This window comes from Anser cygnoides, chromosome 5, assembly GCF_040182565.1.
Source record: "Anser cygnoides isolate HZ-2024a breed goose chromosome 5, Taihu_goose_T2T_genome, whole genome shotgun sequence".
Taxonomy (NCBI): domain Eukaryota; kingdom Metazoa; phylum Chordata; class Aves; order Anseriformes; family Anatidae; genus Anser; species Anser cygnoides.
In genome coordinates, this window is record NC_089877.1 from 23,873,557 (window position 1) to 23,896,325 (window position 22,769).

At 35.4% G+C, this 22,769-nt stretch overlaps 1 long non-coding RNA gene across 2 annotated transcripts in view; it reads left to right on the forward strand.

Moving 5' to 3' along the window:
* LOC106031726 (uncharacterized) overlaps positions 1–22,106 on the forward strand; it is a 52,768-nt gene extending 30,662 nt beyond the window's left edge. For both annotated transcript variants that reach the window (XR_010831711.1, XR_010831710.1), the window contains exons 4-6: positions 11,140–11,254; positions 16,537–16,610; positions 19,813–22,106. This is a non-coding gene — a long non-coding RNA (uncharacterized lncRNA). The remainder of the gene's footprint in view (positions 1–11,139; positions 11,255–16,536; positions 16,611–19,812) is intronic.
* Positions 22,107–22,769: the final 663 nt, after the last annotated feature.

A 22,769-nucleotide genomic window follows, 5' to 3' on the forward strand; every position in this document is an offset into this window, starting at 1 on the left:
CCTAGCTGGACTGCAACTGCCCTCTTGTTTATTTCTTCCTTTTTTTTTTTTCTCCATTCCACTTTCTCAGTGTAGAAAGAAGACGTACAGCTTTCACATTCTAAAGCCTTTCATTTCAATTGAATTTTAACTGCAACTTCTGAAAATATTGTTCATACAACTACAGGCAGATCTAGTCGATCAATTTTGGCTAATTACAACATATTAAAAAGTATCCCTTTCCTTCATCTCTTCCTTCTTCTGTGTTTGTTTTCAATTTATCTTACAATTTGGTTTTCTTAGTGTTAAATGAAGTCTCTCTCCCATGGATTTATGTCATAGTTTTGCTTTAAAATCTGGAACCACAAGCAGTGTTAAGTCAGGAAGTGGGAATCATATTTCAAATAATGACATCATTCTGGCTTTTGTGCTGTGTTCAGGAATATCTCTTGCTTGTGGTGAACCTATACAAATATGTATTAAACCTCCTCCTCCTATGTCCATCTCCACTTGTTTTCACATACTTGAATGTACTCCGTGTTCACTTGAAAACAATGCTCTGACAAATTTAAATGTATTTTACTCAGGAAAAAAAAAAAAAAGTTATCACATATTTTTTCCTCCAGAATATCTTGATCTATAAATTTAATCTTGGATTAAAATGTTATGGTTTCATCTGGGAATCTGGGAAAGTGATGCAAAATAATATTTTATTTTTATTATTTTTTCCTCCTCCTATGATTGTCTCCTCTGAAAATATTAACACTATGCTCTTTATTTATGTAAGCTTTCAGGTTAATTATCTGTATTAAGCATTAAATATTCTTGGGCAGATCTTTAGTTGGCATAAGCCTGTAGGTTTGTTGGTTTCATTGGTGCTCTGGCAGTGTATCCCAGAAGTTACAGAGCACAATATTTTATTATAAGGGCACAACCAAGAAATAATCACCTCATCAGAAGCCCTCAAGGTGTTTTAGAAACATTAACTGAATAAGCCTTATTTCATCCACATGGTGTAGACAAGCATTATTAGATTCCCTGACATTTTCTCTATCAAACATTTGAAGTTGTTATAAGTTGTTTCAAGGGAAGAGAACTACATTTTTAGAGGAAATTAATATTAAAATGTTGTGTCTTAAAATAGCATTTCTAAAGCAATTACTGAAGTTTACAGGAAAGTTCACTTGCCTTTAACTTGTCTCAGCCTGCACAAACTTCTACCTGACCATCTGACAAATTGCAAACGTGAGATAAAAATATTTTGATGAAGGAGTTTTGATAAACATTAAAAAATTCACAGACTATTGCTTTTTACATCCTAGATCAGATTCATTGCATTGACCTAGACCCAGTCAGAGGGAGTGAAGATACAAACCACTGACTGAAGGACGAGTTATATGATGTTTTTATGTACGGATTGCAAGGCTTTTATAAACATATTTCAATAGAACGTTGTAGACGATGTCTATTTAAAATAAATTGAATAACTAAGACAAGTCGGTGATCTTTATGGCCCTTCCATAAACCACAAGGGATGAAAAAGTCTTGTATCACATCTAGAAGTGTGTTAACATCTTAGGAGTTCTTCCACTGTTACCACAAGTTGTCATAATAGTAAATCATATCTCCCAGGTTGCAAGTCCACTTTTGTCATCAAGCGTGTTTCTTTATCTACCTTTTCAGGTTGTCTTGAAGATCCATTTTCTATCTATCTCCCTATCTGTGTCTTCCTATCTAGCTATCATTTCCTCATGTTCAGTATTTCATCCTCACTAATCTCTTTTATGTTATCTGTACATGTATATATATATTATTTAACTTAATTATTTAATATTGGAAAATGATTATTTTTATCTTCTCATCCTCAGATATATCTCCAATACTGTTTTTTATCCCTGCTTTCCTGAAAAAAATAAAATAAAATAAATAAATAAATAAGAGGTAATAGCTTCACACAGTCTATTGCTTTATAACATGGAACAGTAAAGGCTGTAAAACAGCCTGGCTGTTTTTTTCCTTTAATGGAATGAAATGACTTTGCCCACTGAAATGCTTATCCCTTGTCCCTCAGCAAACCATGCTTTTTATTGTTATTTAACTTTATGAATTCAGCTCTGGACATATGAGTATCACTCTCAGTAAAGAAAATTAGCAATTTGGGGCAATACTGTGTTACATTTAGTCCATGAAAGAGGCTGAATATATTTTTAGACACTGCTTGTTTATAACCTAATTTTCTCTCGTTGCTTTAGAGAGGTGACCTTGTTTTAATACCTTCAGCACCTGATGTTATAAAAGTGAAATTCTTTTCAAATCTACTCTGTTAATGTGTTCCCGCTCTGAAACAAATGCAAGATAACATTAACATTCTTCCCACAAAATACCTGCTAATTTGCTTGCAGTAGAGATAGAAAGCTTTTCATTACATATCACAAACTTCATTTATGTGGAATGAGTCACCAGGCCTTCTGAAAAGCCAAATGAGTACCTAATCTCTAATGCTGCCTTCAGCTATAACATCAATCCTCCCTGGTTCTATTCATCTTTTATCAGCTATATAGTTTTTATAATTTTCCATTCTGTTACAAAATTGTGTTGTTCACCCATCAAAACAGCTTTGATTTATGTTTTTTTAATACTAATGCTTCAAAGAAAAAGTCCACAGAAGTACACTATTTTGTTATTAGAGACAACCAAAGCAATGTAATGTAAAATGATTAACTCTGTTTTGCACAATTGTTGATATTATTAACCTAACAAAAGTCATACTGGCAATACTGAAGTCTGTGTGATACTCATCATGTATATCCTTTCCTGAATTTTATTCTTCTACAGAGATCATGCTGGAAGATGTATATGCTGTATGCATATTTGTATATGGTAGATGATATGTAAAAATGTGTGTTATTTTGATTCATTTTTCTTATAAATTAATAGAAACTAGCATCTTAAACTTTCTGTAAAACTGAAAACAGATGCACTAGACTGTGAGAATAGAAACCCTAGAACCTTGGAGAAATTAGTTTGGAACTGGTCAAATTAATAATTAACAATATTTTGGCAAATAGTTTACTGGATGAACAAAGCAATTTACAGTGACTTGAAATTATTTGTGTACTTTCATCCAAGCTCACTGAATAGTTTCAGCTGAAAAATAACCCCCTGGAACAAAGGGACACAAAGCTCATTTCTGAAACCAAGAGACAGTTCATCTTTCATGCAATAAGCTTAAGGCCAGCTGGCTCATCCAAGATGTACAAAACTCCGATTATGTTCTTTCAGCTTCCTAAAAGGACTGTAACTTATACTGCCAACTTGCCGAATGTCCTATTGGCCAGTAGGCTATAAAAGGAATGAAGTGGAAGGAAAACAGAAAGGAATTGAAACCCACATGCCCCAAAACTGCAGCTCTACTATACATAAGGTTATAAAACCTTGCTGTTATTTTTGGATTACTAGGTAGTTTAAATTTTATATGGATTGATTGTGAATATCTCCCTCCATAATGGCAACAGGAAATCTCCCATAGGAGACTGAGTTTGGCTTCCCTCCGGCAAAAAGGTGTTTCCCATGTTCCGTTCCCTTTCCACTGATCTAGACAGAGAAAGAACCATCATCTTCCTCCTGGGCCTACCCTTTTAATTCCAATTGACTTTCTAAAAAATGCAACTACCTTCCATGAGAGTGAAATCTTGATAAATCAAGACAAACAAGAAAAACAAAAGGAAATGTTTGTTTCTGTTGGATGTAAACTACTCCGTGCCAGCAATTTTTCATCTGGTTTACATCTAAAAAAGCTAGCACAGCTTTAGGGTCTGCTGGACTAGCTATAGCTGCCCACTTGCCATAATAATTTAGTATGTTACTGCATATTTGAGGGGAAATTATGGAGCTAAATAAGGGTCTTGTATAACCACAAAGAAAATATTGAGAGAAAAAATACTGAAGGAAATAGCAGTCTTCCAAATTGGGAGCCCTTTGTTTGTATGCTTGCTTTCATAACCTCATACATGCAATGTTATGTTTCATTTTATCATTGGCAATGAGTTTCTAATGAGTTATTAGGTTGTATAGTCAGATAACTTTCCTGTAGCTCCTTGTGAGGAGGAGTAGAGAGAGAAGTAATATTTGCTGAAACAAGTTACAGAAAAGCTAGGTCATCTTTTAGTTGAGCTTTCCCTAACACACAGTGACCACCATAGAGAGTATAGTTAATGTATACTTAAATCTTAGACTATCTTTGTAGATGGTCTTGGTGACCTCATGCCATGCAAGGAGCAAAGCAGACAAGTAGTGGTAATGGATAGACTGAGGAGTTATCCCTTTGTCTGCTCAAATCGCTGTGCTCAGATTTTGAGTAGCTTCTGGGAGACAGATGTTACATTCTAGCTACAGACATCCTTGGGCTGTTTATTTTTGCCAGCCCAAAACCTTAAGGGTGGGTGAATAATCAGAGTATATCTGACTTTCTTAACTCTCTTGTCAAAGGCAAAGAAGGTACCTGCCTAGGACAAAGAAGCATCAGTTATATGGACATGATCCTCCTGCCTTCTTTGTCCATGTTTGAGTTTGTGACTGAGGTGGGAATTTGCAGTCTGCTTAGGAACAAGTACTTTTCACCAAGAACCTTTATGGCAAATTGCAGATTCCAACTTCTTGCCTTTTAGAAGTCCTCAGCTGTCTGAGGACTACAAGACCATACAAAAGAGATAGGATTCTGCTGGAATATGTGTGATGATGACAGCTAGTCAAGCCATAGTAACAAAAACTGGGACTTGTAATTTCCTCATCTGTCTGGCACCCAGAATGAGTAATGTAACCTTAATGCCTGTTGCTTCTGTAAATACTGGCTTGAACTATAAATTGGTTGTATGACTTGTTTACCACCCAACAGATTCAACATCTCTGCAGTTTCCTTCATGGGGTTTACAAGGCACTGAATACATACTTAGGTTCCTAAGTACTACAGCTAACCAAGTGAAATCATGGCACTGTCCAGAATATTATTGCTATTCATATAATAAAATTAATCCTCAGTTCACAGAATATCCTTTACTGAGGAATTTTTTTACTTTTTTACTAAGAATCTCATCTGAGTAAGCAGAGTTTGAAAGTAAGTTAATATTTTTATATTTTATTGCTTTTTAATATTTTATAATATTAGAGATGAAAAAATGACTGCTACATAATATTTAATTGAGATTTTAGTTTATGTATTCCGTTACATAAGTAATAACAAATAGATTAACTAATACTTTGGATTTGTATTCTCTTTGTCCATTTAGAAGAACAAGAAATTTCTCATAAAAATTCACTGAAAAAGAGCATATTCAAGTAAACCTGAAGAATTTTCTAGTTATTTTTTAATTAGCTTAAGTGTCTGATTAAGGAAAAAAACAAGCAAACAAACAAAAAAACCCACAAAATATTCTATTTCAAAATTAAACATTTCAGTCTTTAGTTTCTAAATTATTTTTTTTAAGATCATGCCTGCAAGGAAAAAGAATAAAATGCTGAAAAAAAAAAGTCAAAAAATAACGGTTAGAGTAGCCCTAAAAAGAAAAAGCAGCAAGCATAAATATCTCCATATACACATATAAATATATCTGTATATGTATATATATATATATGAATTTAATTCCTGATCAGAGCATAAAAGCCTAGAAGTTCTGAGAAACTTCACTTAGAATTTTTATACATGCTCTTTCTATTGATACGTGTAATAATAAATCAGTAGTTGTGAGCTTAAAGCTTGATGTATCACACTAAATTGTATCCCTAGAGGTCACTGTTATTCTAGATGAACCTACATACACAGAATTTCTGGGCACTAAAGATATGACCCTTAGGAGTGGAACATACAAAAATAACTTCTAGATAATTGAGCACAGTAGTAGTTCTACTGCATAGGATACGACTTACAGCTCATGCTGTTTCCAAATTGTTTGATTACTCTTCCAATTTATATAACGATTTATATTTTCATAGGTAATCAAGGAATTAAGTTACTTAGGAAACCACAAAGCCTGGGAGAAAAAAAACAAAAACACAACACATATTTTATTAGAGGAAACTCTTCAATTTTAGACACACAATGGCAAAACATTTTCTCCTGGTGTTCACAATTCAAAACAATAAATATTTTCTTATTCTGATTTCTATATCATGATCAAGTATGGACAAGCCAATTTATTACCCTTCATCATTACCTTTTTTTTTTTTCCCCCTTTTTTAAGGAGAGCTTGTTATTGATGTTCTCATTCCAGACTAATCTGGGTCATCCTGCACTTCACGCAATATTTCATTCTTCCCATCATGATAAATCACATACCCAACATCCCCCATCATCCTCACCCTATGACTTCTACTTCATTAAATGGTTCATGAATTAGTCACATTTGGTATCTGGGCTTACTTTGGCCAGTGCCTCAGGCAGCCTTTTGACAAATGTTCTGAAAAGGTTTAAGGGCAACAAACATATAAGAAATAGAGTATAATAGTTAAAAACTTCTATCATCAACCTTGTACTTTGGGACAGAAAAGTTGGAATCAGTTAATTAGATGCTCATTAGATGTTGCATGCTGCATGAGCTGGTTAGGATTATTTCCTTTTCCACATGAAACAAATCAAATTTAATTTAAAATTAAAACTCAACTATTTCACCCTATCATCAAAATTTTACATCTGAAATCAGGATATTTGTTTCTGAAATGCAGTCAGTGGTGAATGGTCCACAAATTCACCTATGCCCTTTTGGGTCTTTCATCATCATCCTGAGATTTCAGAGAGGGCTATCCTTTTTTTTTTTTTTTTGAGAATTTTGCCCAGTCATTGAGAGGGAAAATACCATGGAGTCAAATTATGGTTTCTGGCAAATTATGTCTTTTCTATTCTGGTATTTTTGGATGAGCTTCTCATCTCCTCTTGAGGAGAATAGTTTATAACTATATTATCAATGTGCATGAAATTAATTTTACAGTATTGATTGAATGTTCAAATGTGGTGTTTATCTATCCATTGGGAGTGCTTGCTAATGAACTTCCAGCAATTTCATGAGGTCAAGATAACGTCCTCAGTGTGTATATATAGTGTTGGAGAGCTATATGTATTCTTCACAGACTGATGACATATGTTAAAACAGCACTTGCTAAAAGTGACAAAAGAGACAAAAAGTGACTTACCAAAGTTTAATTTTCTTTAACTTTTCTTTAGCTTTTAAAGGAAATGGAGACAGTTCTTATTGGTAATAGCCTGTAAGTGTGCTGTCAGTAAGAAAAAGCTTTTTCAAGACGATTAGCATTTAAGGGGTCTTTACTGATGATCTGAAGCTAACGAAGTAGTGCAAGTGGAATATTACCCTCTAAGCGTCTTGCTGCTGGTTACTATTTTTAAACTAATGTTTTGATAATCAAGAAGATAAAGTGTGTTTTGATTTAAAGACCATAGTCTTTCTATTGTGTCAGTCAACTGCATTAAGATCATTTTGTTTTCAATTATCGTCTTTCATTGAGCACCATTATCACCCCTCAGCCCCTGAACAAATATCACATTGTCCATCTTCCCAGGCAAGTACTGTAATTACTCAATAACTGCAATATTGATTCTGGAGGACTGCGTCTTACTGGCTGGCATACCAAGCTGCTTAGTAACTCAGAATTGCAGCACCAGATAGAGCTGTTTTTAATGTAGTTCCAAGCAAGAACTCACTCAAATTAAATTTAAAGTTTTCTCTCCTTCTCTGATGCCTTGAGTTGCTAAGATTGTATTCTTTAATCAGATTTGAAATCACATGTGAACTGAAAGCCTCCAGCTTTGTAAAGCTTTGACAGAGGCCTGCAGAGCTTAATACAAGCAAAGGCATATCAGAGGTTGCACAGCTCCTTTAAAAGCATATCGGCAATGTATTACCAAGATGTCATATCACAAAAAATCAAAATCCATGAAGAGGAATCACAGAGTAAAACACCACACAGCCATGGTCAGTATATAGGCAGTACTTACAGCTTCTCATTTATGAAGATGTTTTCTCACCCTCGTCTCACTGAACTTCCTCCTTTTTGCAATGCTTCCAGTGGCAAGGAAATGGCACAAATCACATTATTAAAACGGAATCAATCTACTCAGCATTGCATGTGGTAGGACATAGAATCAATTTTTGAAAAGGTAGAACAATTCAGTTCCATTTCATATGAAAGTTTCAGCAGTCTGCTGGATTTAAATGTTAGATTGGCTCTATTTCAGGTTCTTCACTGTTTCTCTCTTTCCTCCTTCTTCCTATCACCCCTACATACTGCTCCCCCTCACCAATTGCAAGTGGCCTTCAGTACACGTTTAGAACTATTTGGTCTATCCCTTTCCATTATTTTTTGAAAAGCAAAAGCAATGTATTAAATATGACTCTAGTAGCTCTGAATTTGAGAGGACAAGAAGTAAATGGAGTGGCAAATGCACAATGGAGTGAACAAGTCAGTACTGCAAGCTCAGTCATAGTCTTTGTGCAGTGCAGTTATTTTCTATCATAAAGAGCAAATTCTGTTATCACTGTGCTAGTACAAAACTGATGCAGTTCTGACAAAGCAAACCATAAGACTGTCTCCTGATCTGGAAGATCTTGCATTTTGGACCTATCACAGAAGCCCCATAACTATGCTGCCTCCAAGAAGTATGTTGTAGTGCTATCCTGCCCTGCTGAGAGATGGCCACCATTTAGACCACAGCTATATACCCATATGATGATGCCTGAGACCTCTTTCTGAATGGCTTTAGCTTACTGAAACCTGGTAGATAAAAGTCAGATTTTATTTACATCTCCAGCCCCCCCCCCCCATTGTTTATTACATTTTATTTACCAAGAGAGAGCCATAGTTGCAACTGTACAGTTGTCCTCAACTTGTTTTGATGACACAGATTTTTCTAAAAGGTTTGTAAGGACTTGAATCATACAACTGTGCTCTGCAGATTTTTGCTACTTCTCTAGGTTATGAACAAGTGTATGAAATAACTTCAAGCCTAACACGGAGTCTTGAAAAGTCTTAGTGTTCTCCTCTGACCATGATGAAAATTGATCATTTATTCATCTCTATTTTTCTCAAATTCTTTCAGCCCTTTTTAGATTGAGGAGAAGATTTGGGCTTCATTATTTTTGTAGGGTATGTCAAAGGTTTGAGATAGTCTTACAGAGTTATACAGAAAACTACTTAAAGCCTGATTCCATAAATGCTAAAGCCTCTAATAATAATAAAATCATAAAAATAAAATAATAATAAATAATCAAATATAATAATAATAATAATAATAATAGTAATAATAAAGTAAATATATGTCATCCTTAAAGGGCATTTTATAGAAGCAAAGAAAACCTTACAAGTAATTAATAGCCATGTCCCCAGTGTTTCTAATTGCATCTTGGAAATTACCTAGTGTTTTCTAATGTTGCTTTTCCCATGTCACACTCAGTTACAGTTAGAAAGAAGGTGACCTCTGAGGTTAGAAACAGTTGCATCGTTAAGCAATCAGATTCAACTTCAGCTCTGGAGAGCACTGAAATTGACTGTAGAATGTTTTAAGTAATTGTATCAATAGAGGGGAAATAATTTACAATAGCTGAAAATAGAGGGAAAAGGCTGGATTTCCTTTTCATTTCAAAAGGACGGTTCCCTGTATCTGAAATTTGCCTTCATAGATCAGCTACCACCAAGGAATCTCTGCAGTGCAGGAAACTAAAGTAAGCAGGCTGACACTAGCCATTTAATTTGTATTCAGACCATCAGCATAGCAGCGTTACAGAAAGGCTTATGAGAAAAAGAGTAGAAGACCAAGTTATGCGTCAGCTTGTTATGTACTTTGAATCCAGTGAGTTCCACACAGGAGAGGAGAAAAAGTGACAGATATCACGTCTGGAGAACAGATTTGAATCAGCCTGAGTCCTGGCTTGTTCACTGACTTGTTTGGTGTACACTGGTGATAGGAAACTTCTGAATTTCAGCATTCTCCTCCGTGGGATCTTGAAAAGCTCCTTTCTAGAAAAGTCAGAGCTTCCTCCACTATCAGTGTGAATTCAGTGGTGAGTCACAGCTAAGAAGCAGGATAGAAAGTTATTTCTTACTACCTCAGCATTAATTGCCACTTCCTAGCTAAGCCTGAGCAGGACTGTTCTTCCTTTGTTCTATCTCCCAGCTGAGCCCAGTAGCCTTCCATGTGGCCTCCTGGAGACGAGCAGCAGAAGACTAATCTCTCACTCTTACCTCAGAAGATCCAATTAAGGGTACATTTCCCAAAAGAGAGAGGAGGTTCACCGTATGAATTCCCCTTTCCTCAGTTCCTGGGTTGCAAGAGCTAACAGCCTGGAATCTTTCTCTCCCTTGAAACCAAAGGAAAAAGAAGAGTGTTTTTTTTTTTTTTTAAATTTCACAGTGAAAAATTTGTAACTTCTCAGCAAGTGACACTGTTAGTTTCTGATTTCTAGTAAGAGCAACAGCACAATTTATGTGGTCGTGTCTACTCTACCAGTACCTGATGTGAAACAGTTGAAGAAAGCTGAAGCTCGCTGCTTGCACCCTTAGCTCATATGCATTAACTCCCACATTCTGTCCGAGACAGTAGCTGAAAAGAAGTTATCTGAATTCAGGAACTAGTTAGTCTGAGCAATGATTATCAGTAGAGCTGCTCGAGACAAGGCCAGTGTTTGCTATTATACTGATGAGATGCATACCTAAGTATACTTTAATTTGGACACTAGCAGCAGATTTACATGACCCAGTCCCAAGGTCTTATTTTGTAACATAGATGCAGGCAGAGAAATAAACTCAACATTTTTCAGGATCAAGTCTATTAAATCTTCTTCTGTTTCTGCAATCTTCAATTCTTTTTTTTTTTTTTAATAATTCTTTTTCTCTTTTTCTTTTTTTTTTAATTATTTCTTTGTGCCTTTTTTTTTAACATTAAGTAGATGGTAAGGCAGTATGTGATGGTGTGCAATTTTTCAGACAGTCAACCTATTTTGAAGGTACATTACTGAATTTGCACATCATCAGAAAATCACTGAGTTGTATTGGTCCAGCTGAATTTCTGCTTGACCTCAGAAGGCAGTCTAGCTCTTAACAGCAGCTGAGCTAGACGACATGGTCACTGATGAAAAGTGATCGTCTTAAATTTTGCAGAAGTCAAAGGCTTCTCACTCTGAAGAGCGTGAACTCAGCAAGTCCTGAGAAACCGTGGCAACCACCAGTCAAACTCCAGCCCACAACTTCCACTGAGTGCAAAACTCATCAAGAGGTAGGTGTCCTCATCTCTCACAAATGAAACATCATCTGGAGTTCAGGAGAAGTTTCAAAACCAGCATGAGCTGGAATCCCCTTCCTGCTACAGACAATGCCTACTAGTTCCCACTGAGTTCTAGCTCAGCAGGAGATGGGAGTAAAGCAAAACACTCATAATCAGCATGAGAGTGAATGACTCTCAACTCCTGCTGAGCTGAGAACCTTATGAACAGTTTTTTTCCTACCATTCAGGTAATGTTAGAATTCTGTAGTGTGCTGATAACTTATGCAAACTACTGCTGAAATCAAAAGGAATCTTTCCAGCTACTTCAGAAATCTGTATGTCAGGTCATACATCTAGGCTAAATCAGATTGTGCTTTAAAATCCCTCTAGCAGATAACAATTTTTGTTTTCTTTATCATCTAAAGGTATCACTTTATAGGAAAAAGTGACAAAATTGGAAGTTATGAACCTCAAAAGCACCTTCAGCTGCTGGAAAGAATTTTATACAAAAAAAGAGTTGTCTTTCTAATGTTCCATCTGATGTTCAGAAAAAAAAAATCAAAGTTAAAGGATTTTTTCCTCTTCAATGTAGTTTAAATCAGGACTAGCAGCATCAGTTAGGCTAGTGTGAAATGGGAATAAGACAATAAACCATTCAGTACATAATAGGACAGAGAGATAATGTAGTGCCATATAAAACATTTTTTTTTCCGTCCTTTCTAGCAATCCTTTTATGAGCTCATCTTTTACCTTATTTTGTACTGCATGTGTATATTTTAACCCTATCTTTTACTATTTATTACATGACTGAATTGCTTTTCAGGGAATGGTTTCCAGGGTATTTGTTTGTTTGTTTGTTTTAATTTCTGCATTCATTAACTGACTATGAATGTTGATTTTGGCTTGCTGCCTCTTTCCTGCCTTGGGGAGTATTTCTCGGTAGCTAACAGTAGGTGCTGAGTCCTGAAGTGTCGATTCAGAGCAATGGAGACAGGTGGGCCGTCAGCAGGAGTAGTAAAGTGATATGCCACCATAAATATGAAACTGTGACAGCCCACAGAAACAATCTATTTTTCCTTTCAAACTTTACGTATAACAGTTCCTGAACTCTAAAAGGCAGCTTCATGTAGGGGAAAAAACCAACCAACCAACCAACCAAAAAAAACCCATAATAATTTAGGAATCAATTTTTTTTATCATAAGATTTTTTCCTCACTTGTGATATGTAGGTGTGTATGTAAAAATAGTTTAAAAGCAGGAGAACATGCTAAGTCTCAACACATGGATATTCAAATGACTGCGTTTGGATGCAGATGGTTGCTTTTTACCTTCCCCCACCTCCAACTGAAGACAATTGCACATGAGGTAGTGTTTCTTCTTGAGTAAACAGAGAGAGATTTCACATATTTTAGATAATACCTTAGACAAGACGATCAAACAAACAGATTATTAGTATTAGTAGTACTAATATTATGCTATTATTTGGTTTTGTCAGTTTTGAAGTCTGGAGTTGTTTTATATGAGCTCTCTCCTTTCTCTCCCTTTCTTCTAATACACACATCAACATGCATACATTACCTGGTTAATCACCAATGATAAAGGAAGTAGGTGAGAAATTTAGCCTGATGGAGAAAAGAGTTTTATTTTTTTCTTTAATGGAATAATTAAAGACATCTTTAAGACATTTCATTGCTTTGCGAATATCAGACTAACCACATATTTTAAATCTTAGAACATGTCCATACTTGTGACTGTGTGATTTTAATGAATAAATGGAATTTCTCAGTTTTCAAATTATTAATAAGTCATTGGAAAGCTGGTGAAAGGAAGATGGAGGGGTCACTACAGGTTTTGTTATAAAAAACAAGAAAAAAAATCGTTGTTTCACACTCATAAATGCACTTCTTTACTTAAAGATGTTTTGGTTTACTTGCTGAGGAAATGGAATGAGTGCCAGTTTTTGCTATTTGCTTAGAGACCTTCCTTCAATGTCCAAAGTGGAAACGAAAGTTATTTACACTTCACCTTTTATAGAGCTCCTAATATACTAGTCTTGACTAAGTTATCTAAGCAATTACAACCTACCTATAAATAAAGTAACATTAAATAGGTAGCACCATCTGAACAGGCAACACCATTCATTCACAGATGAAAAAGAGAAGCAATAAGAGAACCTGAGTGACACACATGCAAGACCATGTAAATAAATTATTTGCATTTTATCAGCTTTGTTGCCTTAGGATTTTTATGGTCATTTCCATTTCATGCTAGCATTGGAAGGAACAACTACTCTGTTTTATTCACAAGAAGAATCGTGAAATTAACTCTGAACTAGACTGTCCTATCAACTGAAATTAAGAGCAAAGGATGATAAGCATCGGTACCTTTCTTTTATTTCATAAACACAATATAAAAATTTTCATCAAGAAGACTAGTAAAATGTGACACTAAAAATCCATTTTTCTTCTTAGCTTTTAATAGTTATGGTGGCTTGCATCTGAAGATCTTTGTCAGTTATGACACTGTCTTCCCAAATAGTAAATCAGGAAGTTTTTCTTCCATATCTTATCTACTCAAACCTATTCATCACATGAAGACAAAATCCACTGTTAAAATGCAACAATAATTTTAACAATGGACCATTACATATCAAGGTAGTTTGATTACTTAGCAGGATCCAAAGCAAGAAAGGGATCATATATAATTGTGAAACCTCCTTTGAAAATTCAAAGTAATAACTGCAAAAATAAGTGTTCAGATTAGCTGTTGGATATTAGAGTTCTTTCTGTTCGGTGCAAATAGGAGACTCAGAAGGGTCTGTCATTTATTAATTGGAGCCTGGCTTCTGCTAACAGGTCCCTTGCCTTGCCTTCCCTCCTTTCCTCCCTTCCCCTCTCCTCCCCTCCCCATATTTTACATATTTTAAGAAGGGCAAAAGACTAAATGCTATGTCTAGTGCCTGAAATGTTAGCAACTTGGGCTACTTAGATATAAAAGCTTAACACTATTTCCTGCTCTTGATGCTTAACTCAGCACTGTTGCATAGGGGCACTTAGTTCCATGATATCTCATTAATTTCTAGAAAATGCAAGAAGAGCTGTTATAAAACATTGTTGTGGGCTGTTAAACCACTACACCATCCCACTGCAGAGGTAGAATTTCTTTTATGGGCTAAGTGATTCTGAAATACTGATTGAGTAGATTCAGTTCTTAAAGTGTTTTTGGAAGACCTTTAGAGTACCTTGTGAGGTAATACATATAAATATATGCAGCTACTGCTCTTAGTCTCAGAGAAAATGCTAAGTTATGTTTAAGAAAACATGAAGTTTCAATCTTAAATATTTTTAGACAATTTTGCTGTATGAGGGATAGAGAAAACATAATGGTAATCAATATCTAACATACAGCAAGATATCTGATATATTGAGACTTGATAAGAAAGCATAAGCTTCAAATCTAACAAATCTTTCATCAAAGTTAGCCATATGCCTTATTACAAACAATCAATCCAATTATTCATTATCACAAGACTGTCATATAGAAGTCATGGGGAGTTTTGTCATTTAACAAAAGTGTTAAATTGTTTGCCTAATTGTATTATGAATTTGGCCCTGCCTTCCACTTGCACATTCACGTACCTGAATGCATTTATTATTTTATCAGATTTTCAAAGTATAAACTATTCATAAACTAAAATTGATTATTTGCATTAATATATATATATATATAATATTTATTTTTAGCCAGGAAACATAATCTCATGAAAAAGTGAAAAAGTAGTTTAACTCCTTGGCTCCTAAAAACTAATAGCTGACTTTTAAAAAATCATCTTACTGAAAACAATTTTAAACTCACATCACAGCCACTTTAAATAAACCTTATTGGGCTACACACAAAGTTGATGCCAATTTACCCACGCTGCTTTCTTCTGAAATAAATATGTAAGAAATAATTATAAACACATTTTCCCTTTGCATTTATTAGAGCTGTTATAGATTTCAAGCCTGTTCCAAGGTAATTGCTTCTCTGCATTGCAGAAATGCTTAAGAATTTAGCGGGGTGGGGTGAGAGGGAGGTTGCTAAAAATGATTCAATTTATATGGTGGCTAAAGGAATTAAGATCAATGGTTAGCAATGCTGGATAGTCATACTAATTTGTACAGCAGTTTGAAAGTTCGGGATGTAGATATATATTGTAAAGATATAATAAACAAATGCTGTTAGGTGTGCACACACTGAGAGATCACCTCTGTTAAAACTCAGCCTTGTCTGGATTTCTAGAAAGGTCTGGATGAATCTATTCAGCTCTCTGTAAACAATTTGCAAACATCAAAACTAGAAATAAGAGGAAAAAATATTTTTATACTGTTAATATTGCAAATCAAACTTGCTTGTAACTGACCATTTTATATTCATAGAAATATAATGATTAGATTACTATAACCAGCAACTATAATTTAATGTATGAAAATTTAATAACATGACAGTGAATAGAGCTCCACGCTGCATACAAAAACAACAGTTTTTAATTGGGTGCAGTTTTTCTGTCTGGTTTTCTTTTTACTGATAAATCTTTTGAGGAAGGTTTTAGCACATTAAAATGCTTTTGACATTTGTTTAAGATCCATCCAAAATTATAGTATGACTTTAAAGATGGAAATCTCACAGTAGCTCAAGACCACCTCACAACAAATGAATTATCAAGGGATCTCAAAAAGCACAAATATGCTTCTATGTTATTTGAAAACCAAATAGCATGTACATACATGTGTTTTCTTTAATATACAATAATGTGGTTCTTTATCAATTGTGAGAAATTATTAAAGCACTGAGAGTAAGTTGGAAATGCATGTGAAGAGAAGACAGATTTGAAATACAGTAGTGAGTTAAAATGTAAGCCATATTCGATAATAAGTATACTATAAACTGTATTAATACATCAGAAGCATATATGCAAGCTGAGGGAAGTTATTGTTTTAACAAACAAATACGTTGTATAACAAGTATATTTGTTTATGCATGTTTATGCAAATATATGTATTTATAAGTATTTGTTTTATAAAAATGTATTCCAATAAATATATATATATACTTATCAGAACCAAAAGTGCAGCTGCAAAATGTACATACTTGCTAAGTAAATGATAAGGCTTTTCCTATTTTTCCTACAGCAACCAGAACAAGTAGCAAAAGTATATGATTGTTTTTCGGAGGCAGGGGGGGTAGGGGGTGGGAAGATGTTTTCTGAAAAATTTCATTTGATGAATGCTCACCCAGATTTTTTGGCCTGTCAGCAGTATGGCTGGAAGGCTCTTTGTTCATGAAGCCAAAAGATTTACGCTGCCAAGAGTCTCTCTCTGCCATGAAGGTAAGGTGAGTGGGAAGCCTCTATTTCCACAGTAATAATGAAATAATCAAAGTGGTTGTCATTGTCCCCTTCTGCAATGGAAAGATATTTGTTTATTTTGATATAAAAATTTTTCTGGAGGAAATTCTGATTTTGTCTAAAAGACAGAGAATATCTGTCCGATCCCATTGTGGAGGTCTGACATAGGTAGCTTTATTTTGACTGCTTTCAGGAATTATTGACTCCTAGAACTACTGTATTGGTAGCAAGGCAATAATAAATTTAGGCCTGAACCTGATATCAAATGATCTGAGAACTGACTTGGTTTTTTTTGGACCTCAGATTCCCAAATGTTGGTAAGTTTATGTTCAGTAACTTACAGCAGTCAAAAGGACTACTGTAAAAGGAAAACAACTTTTTGTTTTGTTTTGTTTTGTTTAACATACTATTATACATTTATACAAAAAATAGCCTGGGAATATGATCCTTTATCTTACATGGAAAATAATGTGGAAAATCATAAGAAAGGAAAATCTTTCCTTTCTACATTGGAAATTGTATCTCAATTCAGTGTATTTTTTTTTCTAGTTATCTTCTATGTCTTTCCCTTTCCCTTTCCCTTCCCTTTTCTTTCCTTTTTTTCTTTTTTCTTTTTTCTTTTTAAAGAAAGACAACTGAGCACTCCCAAATAGAAAATCTGCTGTTATATCAATAGTCTAATGTCTCATCTGAAATAATTTGATTTACTAGTGTGACAGTACCCTTCTGTGGTGGCTAGAAAACACACAATGCATGTGTACTCCGTGTAGATTCAAGATGCATCATAGGAAGTCTTTGTGTCTTGCCATGAAATCCAGCCTGTAAAAAAGACTGAACCATTCTAACCTATAGCTCCCTGCAGTTCACTTAATGGCATTTCTGAATGTTCATAGTTTGAACTAACATTAGTATTATTCATCAGAAAATGTTCTGGCCTTTCATTTCCTGCCATAACATATATCTTCTGCAGGACAACAGAAAACAAATGGAGCAGATCTGGTTTTTGTTTGTTTGTTTAAATTAAAAGGAATGAAACACTCATTTCATGTCATTCAAGTATTTTCTTTCCCTGAGGAAATTCTCTGCTACCTGCTTAATGAATCTTTTCATGTACATTATATAAAACTATGCAAAACATTGTATTTAAGAACCCAGCACAAAAAAAAAAAAAAAAGATAATTACAAGATTTAATAGTGAGTGTAACAGCAGAAAGTTGAAACATTGTTCTGCAGAGCTAAAGTAGAGTGATTTCTACTGCTGCATTGCTGTACTTCTAGTAAATGAAGGCCATGGTCTGGAAAGGTGTTTTTGCAGTAGGCACTCCTCATTCCTTTCCAGTGAGTTTGCAGTCAATCTAGAAAACATTGTCTCAACCTCACAAGAGGACTCACCATATACAGTAGTCATTTCTGAAATTTTGACAAATGATGATAAAATATTGGTCTCTTGGATAAGAAGTGGAAATTAATGAGGTCTCTCTTAAAATACAAAATGAACTATTAAGATACATGTTCTGTGCCAAATGCAAATCCCTGTTTATGGGTAATAAAGACACATTTAACTGCTGGAGAGGGTGTACTGCAACTAGGACTCGAAAGAAAATGTGATGAGCTGTAAACTTTAACAAGAAGTTTGGTATTTTTTCACTGAGTAAAACAGCCTTAAATAGGTGTTGTAAAACAGTTCTTGACTTATCAGAGAGACGTCTGAAGCACTTTATGACCTATCTTTGTTTCACATACATGTCCCCTAATGGCCACTGGATGCTTGACATACAAGAAGAGGTTATAAGACTGTTACTAAAAATTTTCTGAAATTATTTGTTTCTTTGTAAATGAGAATTCAGTTCAGATCTTTTTAATTTTGCATTTCATTTCTTACTTCATTAAGGTATTTTTTTTTAATGTCTACTAATAAATTGTATCTAAAACTTATTATATACCTAAGACAAACTCTCACGTCCCTTTCTTAGTTCTGGGAAAGGATATTTAATAAGATTTTTTTCTAAAATGAGTTTGACATGTAGACTGTAAGATTTGGCCCAGGGGTCTTAAAATTCCTTTATTGGGCTGAAAATTTCCTGCTAAGAGGGTGGAATCTATGGAATTAGAATAATCTTCCTCCCAAAAAGAAGCAGAACTTAAAAATTCCATTTCATTAAATACTACTCATAGGAATTTACACATATACATATGTACATATTTACAAATGTAGATATGTATCCATACATGTCCCCAAAAGCAGACATTTAGGGAAGACTTTGTTGAAAGATGTTAAAATGAAAATAAATAAATATATATATACATATATAACTGTTAGAAAAAGCCAAAGATAATTTCAGTTGTGCAACATGAAGTAGACTCCCTTGAGTGTATGGGGGATGTTGCTGTCTCTAATTACATAACTACATGCAATTTTGTGCCTATGTTTCCCATTTTTTAAATAGTTGTGAAAACAATATTCTGTTCTCTTATCTCACTCTTACACTGACTGAATTACTACCTTTGGAAAAATCCCTCAAGACCTCAGCCTGAGACAGAAACATATGTTGTCCCAAACAGTAAACATTTAGTAAAGTTTCAAGGCACTGAAACCATAAGAAACACTGGACATTTGTTGCTAACAATATAGGGCTGTATTCTGATATGGGGGTCCAAGGAAAATGGGAAATTTCCATACTGAAGTGTGGGTGGGGTCCTGCCCTTGGCCTGTCCTTTGCTGAGCACCCAGGTAGGAGGCAGAGGTGAGAGGAGGACTTACTTTGGCCCAGCCACTGTTGTTGACAACATGGTTGGTGCAGGGTGGTGCTGGTGTGATTTGCTGTTCATCTGGACCAAGAGATCCATAGGAGGGAGCTCTGCTGGAGTAAGCTGTGGCTTATGTGTTACTTGTCTTTTTGAGCTGTGCCGAAAAGCAGAAATTCATCTACTAAGTGTAACTCATCTGAAGAAAATGATTGCCCAGAGGTCTGAAGTGATGGACAGTTTTATTTTATATATCACAACTGTGTTCAGTTTCCAGCTACAGAATGTTGAATTCAACTCGGGGGGGGTGAGGGTGGGGGTGGGGGTAGGGTGGGGGGCAGAACAGTATATTTTAAAATATGATTTGCACAGCGTAGAAATATGTACGGCCTACATAATACTGCGTCTGAGCTGGGGAAATCTGTTCCTTTTGTGACAGGAGCATACTGCTGCATTCAATCACACTTGAACCTGAAGATCTAGGACAGCCTTAACAGGAAAAAGCAAAAGAGAAACATGACACGAGGTCAGTTTTGACAGCTTAAAACTGTGGTATCCGAAAAACCAATAGGATCACATGATTTCTTGGAACATACAATGGATTATAGGATAATACAGCCTGCAGGCACTCTGTTTGGATATATGCCCAAGACAGACAACAAACAGCATATGCTCAAGTACAGGGACATCAGGGTAATGGAATATAAAATAGTTGTGTGCTCATCATGAGATGTGGGAAAGCAGCCAGGGGCCTGTATTCCCAAGGGCCATTTCTAAGGGCTGGTGTCTGATACTCGGTATTTGGTACTAGGCCTCCTTATGTTGTTTTCATATGGCATTGAGTATGCAGTACTAGCAAGCAGAGAGGTGTCAGATCACCTTCAAGCACCAAGCACTCCTGTCACAAGTAAACAATGAGAGATATTAAGGACTAATAAATCTTCATGATGGATCAGCATAAAATGACTTAGAAATGGTGATTGTGTAATTGTGATTCATTTGAGGAAGTGCTCAGTGCCTAATGGACCTCAAACACCTACATCCATCTGTGTATTGTAGTTGTTGGTGTTCGTTGTCTAATTCTGTGAGATGCAATAACTAATTTTTGGAAGACATGCTTTTACTTTCTATTTTGATTTCTTCTGGTTGTCTTTCTTTTCTCAGCAGAAGCATGAGACTGTCCATAAGAGAGAAATATTGATAGATAGTTCTTTTGATTTTTTTTGGCTTTAAAGGAACAGCAGTTTAGCCAAACAATGTATCTGGTCTCCTTCTTTTACACTCAAAACACAAAAGCTGAAGCCGATAAGGGAATACATCTGTATGCTAAAAAGCACAGATTTACAAAAGGAGCCAAACACCTCCAGCAAAATCCAGAGCTAAAGTTCTGCATCTGGAACTGGAGTAAAGCTGTGTGTCAGAAAGAGTGTTTCCCAGTGATTAGTATCCAGAACAGGGAATAACCTTCAGTACTCAGCTACAAATTCTGATGTGAGGAATGTTACTTAGCACTGCCCAAAAATTAAATCTCTGCACCATGGAAGAAAGCTTCTCTCTATTTGAGAATTGGAAAGAACAATCAGTTGCCTGTCTATGCTTCACTGCACTACTTCTTGAATGTCAGACACAGATTTTGTAGTTCAGAGAAGGAATCAGTCAGGCACGGATTTGAAGATTTCAGCCATTCAAATGGAATGTAGACTTCGTCTTGAGTCTAGGATTCGGAACCAAATTTACAATTAACTTTCAGAGTACCTGCTGTCCACAACTCAGTGATTGTGCTAAGTGCCTAAAACCTCCTTAGCAGGGGATAAAACTTTATTTTGGGGATGGCAGCCCACATATATGCTTTGAGTAACCCAAATTCAATTACTCTGTGGCATTATAAACATCCACATTTCCACCTCACCTAAAAAGATCTTTAGCTACAGGAACTGCTAAGGAGCTCTGCAGGATGTACTCTTAACCCAATCTGTTAAAGTGTTCTACTTGCGTGGTATAATTAAAAAGACTTGTGAGCCTGTCTCTCGAGTCAAACAAAAGCTTAGAGTGCTTATTTGGAATTCTCTTCACACTACAGGAGTACTGGTCTCTGAGCTAGATGGCTAAAAACATACATAGAGAATTTGTCTTTACTCTTTCTATTTTCCTTGAATATTTCCTAAAAAAAATAATAATAATAAAAAAATCTGCTATTTGTAACTGAAAAATGATAGATATTTTTATTCGTATTGACAAGGAATATATTGCTTGCTATGTGCATGCAGTGAGTTCGGCAATACAGCAAGCTGAACAAAATTCATTTTGAGTTGACTCTTATGAAATTCAAGATGATGGAAGAAAAAGGAAATAGAAAAGTTATCAATTGCCAGGGTGAAAGGAATGCACTAACAAAAAGAAGTTTTGCTTCCCCTGTCACGCTGCACCCCTTTCCTACTGCTTAGCAACGGATAAGATGCCACTTATTTTCAGACAGGAAGCAGAAACAGCAAGAAGGCTGCACACAAAGCTGGTATCACTGCAAGTGTCCTGTACAGCTCATTGGTGCACGGAGACTTTGCCTATAATGAAGTCATTTGCATTCACATGCAGGCCTGGTTGTGTGGACATCAGTCCAGACTCTGGGAACTGTTGTTTCACAGAGTCAAAAGAAATTTGCACATGAAAGCCACATCCGCATTACTTAACTCTGCAGCTCACTCAGGATTGCCTTCCTTTTAGAGCAAAGTACATCTGAACCTACAATTGAATCTCCAGAGGATTTATTTTATTTCTTTTGGATATCTGCTAGACTTGACAAGTGGTGAACATACTCTGTGCAAATATCATTTGAGTTGTTACTTACCCATTCTCCATTTCTGAATCTGTTCTTTCATAGTACAGAGCCACGTAGCTGCAGAATTTTCTCAAACCTCCTCAGCCAGTCCTTCTGCCAGTTGGCAACGTGAAGGCATTCATCTTTTCAATATTTCCATGCCTTTCCAATTTAATTGCAAACTTTATTCTCATGTGCAACCAGGAATGAAAGGAACAGGCATATCTGGTGCTAAATATTGATTGCATTAGACTTAAAAAAGACTGCAAATTGTGTCACTATGAGATTGGTAATCTGAAATAAAAAATTGTACTAGAAGTTGACACTGGACCGTAACTTACATAAGGCTCATTATCCACACGGTCAATTTTTCTGCCATCAACACACATGTATAAAATGCTGTTAATAGCTTGTCAGCTGCAAAAAATATATTAGAAATTCTCCACAGATCCCAACATTGATACAACAATTTGCACTTGATGTGGAGGTCAGCTGTTGACCTCTTTGGCTCCTGCCACTGTTGTATTTATGATGTAAATTTAATTTCTCTCTCCCTCTCTCTCTCTAATAAATAAATAAAT